Source organism: Acanthopagrus latus, chromosome 24 (assembly GCF_904848185.1).
Source record: "Acanthopagrus latus isolate v.2019 chromosome 24, fAcaLat1.1, whole genome shotgun sequence".
Taxonomy (NCBI): domain Eukaryota; kingdom Metazoa; phylum Chordata; class Actinopteri; order Spariformes; family Sparidae; genus Acanthopagrus; species Acanthopagrus latus.
The window spans coordinates 2,113,726-2,119,834 of record NC_051062.1 but is presented as its reverse complement, the minus strand read 5'-3'; positions in this window follow the sequence as shown (position 1 = coordinate 2,119,834).

The window sequence follows — 6,109 nt, the reverse complement described above, 5'->3', positions numbered from 1 at the left end:
CAAGAACTTACTCCGGCGCCAGTATAAGAATATAGATAAAGGTGAGGCGGTAGGAGAGGACTGGGGGGGCAGAGGTGAGGAGAGAGGAAACAGCATAGGGAGGTGAGTGACAGGGAGATAAATCAATGACATAATTTAGTAGAATGGTATCTGCATCTGCATCTGAGATCTGTGGGAGATTTGCAGCCATGGTTTATTTTGCCATCTCTAACGGTGCAAATAGACTTCAGTGTGATTGTAAATAGCGAGTCCTCAACCTGCCCCAGCTTCCCCTCCGATGGGAACGGATCACTGTGCTTTTGTCGGATATGACAGACTAACACTCGAGGAGTTCAGGGGAACTTCACCAACCATGCCACAGCCGTGGCCACTGCCACCGTCACTACAGCCATATCCACAGCAGTCTGTTCCAGACACAGCACTGGCAGCAGTCAGTCAGAGGACAGTATGTTAACAAGCCTCGCTAGGTATCTGAAGTCCAGTAGACGTGCAGCTGAGCCAGCCACGGTTGAAGATGAATGCACTCCTGCTGTTGTGATTCAAAAAAGAGTAATTATACAAAGTATGATACCAAAGTATTGTAAGGGAACACAGAGGAAGTTCAGGAGAAATCCCTGCCATGAGCTTTTCAGGGCTCCGTTGAAATAATCTACATAACTGCAGCTTGTTCGTTGTCATTTAAGTGCATTTCATTGCAGTTTAATGTCATTTTTGCAATTCTATGAATAGCATAGATCGTAGGCACCGTGAAATAAAAAATAAAATATGAGGACATGTTGATCAAGACATGAGAGCAGGTGTGACTGGAGACTTTGACTGTGACTGAAGAGAAGAGAAAGGTGGAGCAGGATAGTAGGACAGGAGAAGGTAACAACAGTACAGTGAGGGACGTTAAGGATTTTGGAGACGTATGATTTTGCGCACTGTGGCAGCCATGTTGGAAATCTTAAGGTCAGTGAGCAATAAGAGTAGCAAACCATAGATAAGACGAGACCTAAACCCTTCATATCATGGTCACCTTAAGAACTGTATACTGCGTGATCAGTTTGTATTAAGGTCATTGATTTGCTTTCAACAACCTATATTTAATTTGACCACTGATAAATATGTCCATGCATACACACACGTCACAGGCTGTGTACCATATTGACCTTTGCACAAATTTCACGTTTATTCCCTGACTTTCATATTGGGAGGTGGAGAGGATAGTTTTGGAATTCCAGACAACAACTGTAGTTTGAGTCCGTATTTTTAATTTATCTGTGGTTTTACAGAAACGTACTTGGCCATAATTTATTTTGGCAATTGGGTTGTCATCCCCAAAACATTTGCGTTAATGTAACACACTGAATGATATTTCACTGACCTTACATTAATGGAATACTAAGTGTATAAAGGTAGGTGGGGTTGGCTGGATGTCTGTGACATCCGGGGACTTTTACCTTTTTGACGAGGCCAGTGAGTGAAAAGGCCTGCAAGAGTGAAAAGATTCTGGATGGGAATGTAGAAGAGCAGAGAGCGCAGATGGAATAGAGAAAAGGGAATTAGGGAAAAAAAAAAAAAAAAAGAACGATGAGCATGGTGGAAGAAAAGTAGGCCATGATGGGAGGAGAACAGAGGAAGTACAGGAATTTCCTCATTTAGTTCTGTTCTCCCACCCCTAATGCTCAGGCTGGAGATTTAGTCTGACACACAACACAACAATTCCCCCTTAAATCAGGATAGAATATGCCCCTGCAGAACCACTTTATTAGCATGAAGAATGATTCGGTTCTTATCAGCTGTTTGAATGGCTTAGTGATTCTCACACAGTAAAATAATAATCATACTAATCATAATAATAATGATGATAAAAAATGATGATGTAACTCCTGATGAGCAGGTGGTATGTTGCATGGGAGCCTCTGCCACCCCTGTGTGTGTGTGTGTGTGTGTGTGTGTGTGTGTGTGTGTGTGTGTGTGTGAATGTGTTTTTGGTAAAACCAGAAAAAGTGCTAGCCTATAAATGAATGAATCTGCCATAAAGTAACCTGTAATTTCTGCTCGCCGCTCCTTCGCTCTGTTAGCCGTGCAGCAAACCATTCTAAGGTGCTAAGGGTTAGCTGAGTGGGCACCATCGAGCAGCACAACCGAGCGCAGCAGGCAAAATGGCATGACAACATGACAGCAATGCAGCTCGTGACATAAATTGATATTTCTGCTTCAATTTGCCTTTGTGAAAACTTTAAAGCCATGAAAACATGATCTGAATCAGAATCCTGCGGGATTCTTCTCTTTAGCGATTCCTCTCTTCTCCCGAGACTGCATCATCTACTCCCACCCCTACTGTGCTGTGATTGGCTTTGAATGACAGCCCTTTCAATTTGCATAATGAAGCGGAAATGCATAAAATCATGCAAAAAATAAACACAAGAATAAATAACATTGCGGAAATGCGAAGGGAAAATAATACAGAAAAAAAAAACAAGTGAATAAATGAATGAATATATTTTAAATGAACAAATTAATAACTTTGAGGAAAGAAAACATGAACATTTATTAATTAACTATTGAATTGATTAGTGCCTACATGTTTTTTTTTTTTGTTTTTTTTTTTGACGTTAGTACTTTCAGTCCTCCGTGTCGCAGATTTCTGGGTTTGTCCATCCCATGTACAGTAAATGGTAGGCAAGCATGTACTGTTCTGCCAGTGGCCTGCAGTGGAATTACTACTCCAACCTGTATACGTGAAACTCATAAGGGGAGTAGAAAGGTTTACAGTATATGAGAAATGATTCTGGGTGAGGAGAACAATGCTGCAGGATCATATCACATCAATACAACAGCCACTGTTCAAAAAAGAGACCCTCTGCCTTTACTGCCGCTGGAAACTTTGTTGTTATCTAGCTTTAAAGAGTTGGAGGCCTGCCAGCTGGAGTGCAGAGTCACGTATTGATCCGCAGAGCCATCTCTCTGTGAGGCAGAAATGAAGAAGAGGCTCTGGCTTTCCTCACCGGTAGCTGAAGTTAATCCGTTTTGTTGCTCATTTAACAGATGTAGTCGAGCCGTATTCCAAGTCCAAGCCAAAATTAGCATCTCAAGTAACTGGAAATCAAAAAGTCCACAACAACTTCCATCTTATTCCAACCCATTTGTGCGATATAATGTCAAAGATAGAAAAAAAAAAATGTCACAATGTGAATTCTTCCTTAAAGGGCTGAGGTGAATCTTGTGGGCACCATGTCAAGACACATTTGCGTTCAAAGTGAGGTCGGTGACCTGTTATTAAAGGCTCGTTTAGTAACAGTTCTCTCTTGGAACCTGTCAACCCTCGCCGATCTTTCTGGTCGATATGACTCCTTTGAAAGGCGCTCATAACAAGGTCAACAAAAAAAAAAGAGGACGGCGGTACTGCTCGCCAAAATGTCACATTACCAGCTCAGATACTGAAAGCGATGTCAAGAGAGGTTTTTCTGCGACAAATCCTCCCATTGAACTAGCAAACAGTTTGGAAGGATTTCAGTCCTAGTGAAGGAAAAACCTGCGAGGTTGAAGATGTGTAGGCCAACTTGGAACTAAATCTTAGGGGTTATTTACCACTTCAGACTTAGATAGTCGATAGCGCATGGTCTACAATGCACCGTGCCAGTACGTTTAGGGCATTTTGCTTGTAAAATGGCAGATCATTTGGGCCCAAAGTGAGACTCGACTGGTCATAAGCAGAATGTGATGAGAAGTTGAAATACGTCCTAAATCACCTGCAGCGATCCTCCAGCAGCAGAAACGATATGTGTATCTGGACGATAAACTTCATCAATTATTTAAAACACCTGACTCGTTTCCTCTGGAGAGTTTAAAACTACAGCTTTTAGTTTTGGTCATTAAATGTGCCATGATATTTTTTTTACAGTACATTACTGCCTTTACAGAAATGTTTGAAATAACTGAAAGCAGCCTCTCAAAGCTTAACATCAGAGTGTAAACAATCTGCAGCGTCAGTCTTCATGGACTCTTGCCATAGCAAATTATCGCAGTGACATAATGATGTTTCTCTATGACCCTGGTTTATTTTTTATCACCGCTTTTTAAATGTGTTCTTCAAATTCCGCTCCTAATTTAGACATCAGATTTAATCATAAAAGACAGACATTTCTGAAAGCAGTGTTGTCACAGTGAGAGCAAATGGCTGCTCAGTTTAAAATAAGATTTGACAGGGAAAGCGAGTGAGTGGGGAGGAAATACGGCGTGTCAAGGTGAATACAGGAACTGTACAAAGACGCATAAACATTGCTTAACAGACTGCAGGAAGTGACTGGTAGGAGCAATCGTTGGTTGGCAAGCTGACATGACTTACTGACAGTTAGGAGTTTAAGGACATTTAGCTGACCTGACTGCTTCACATATTGACAAGGAGAAGCAGCTGCTCAACTGCTCTTACCCGGCTGGAGTGTCATCAGTTAAGATCTGCCAGACCTGGCGAACAAACTAACGGGCGAGCTCAGAGATTACTTTTCAACTTTTAGGAGCTTCATTCCTGTTTATCAGCCAGACTGCAGCAGTGAACACACCTCTCTGTAGACCGTGTTAATGAACGCTGCTGTGATGTTGACACAGAAGATCCTTGTGTGCCATTGCAGACTAAGTTACCAATCATTCATAAGATTGATTAGCATTAACAATTCTACAATCAACACGTTTAAGCACATTCCTGTGGTCTAGGGGTTTAATCTGGGCAGGGACTTATGTTACATGTCGTCCTCTCCTCTCTCCGCCCTCATTACCCATCAGCCTTGAACAATACCTCTGTGAGGTCTGCCATACAGGGAAAGTTGAACTCCCCAGCTTTTATTTCTCATCATAAATACTCACTCGTTCTCTTGAGTTTCTGGTACGCTGTAATCATTTAGATTCCACTCAGCTGAGCTGTTGTTAGTTCCCTGTCAACAAGTATCCCTCTGAGCCCTGGGAAATAGAGCTGAGGTGTGTGGTGAAGTCCTGAAGACAGATCAGGGCAGAGACTGACCCAAAGAAAGGAAGCGCTCTGAGACTTTGGGCATATAGTAGGTCTAACAAGTGCGATCGGGGTTTCGTCACATTCTATTATAATGGAGCAAATTGCCAACCACTCCTAAAGAGCACTCTCCAACTCCTCATATATTGTTTTTCCTTGTTTATGGTTCCTGCTGGGTATGATGGCTCTAGTATACATCAGCTGAAAAGCTCATACTGCACCAAATATTGGAACCAATCTTTAATCAGATATTAGCAGATAAATCAGTCTTCTTTCATTTTTGTATTGCATTTTTATGTTTGTAAAGAGACAACACAGAAATCTGGAGCATTTGTTAATCTGTGGCTAAGTAGGCTAATGCTGAGATTTGAAAAATGGCTTTATATTCACCCCAGATGGTTCTGAAAATACATTTATAGTGCCCAACAGAAGCCCCACCAGAAGGATCACTGTCCTTGGTCCTGAAGATGCCTTAGCTTCACAGCAGTGGATTGGCAGTGACTTAAGAAATGTGCTTTCCAACACTACATCAGCCTTTTTTGAAGAAAAGGTTCTGTAGACCCTGAGGCATTTTTTTTGTTGTTGTTGGATGATTTAACGCCACAGCGAGCTGATGGAGAATCATGAACACTTTGACCAAAGGTTAAATAAGATTTTCACTTAGGTGCAGTAGCCAAGTTGCTGGCACAGTGTAGTACCCCAGTATTGGCGGTCTTTGACGATCAGACGGGGGGTTAAGAAGCCACTCACACTGGATCAATGCTCTGATTAAGCAGATTGTCATACTAGGCTGACACATTTTACCTGATGGTTGCTCATGACAGGTTTTTATCTTTGAATCAGAAGATTTCAGACGGAATGTATTTTCTCTTACACAACAGAATGCGACAAGCAAACTTTGTGCCATGATAGTTCAAGTTCATCGCGTTTTCTGTTTCATACTTCTGGAATGAACCCTACCACCCAACAGACTGAAGCAGCTGCCGGGAGACACTTTTGTTCGGCTCAACAACTTGATGTTTGGTTCGATTTGTTAGTTTACTGTGAAACTCCGTCCAAACATTATTTTTAACTTATCTAGATGTAAAAGTCAGTGTAATGTATGATACAAAGGTTGTA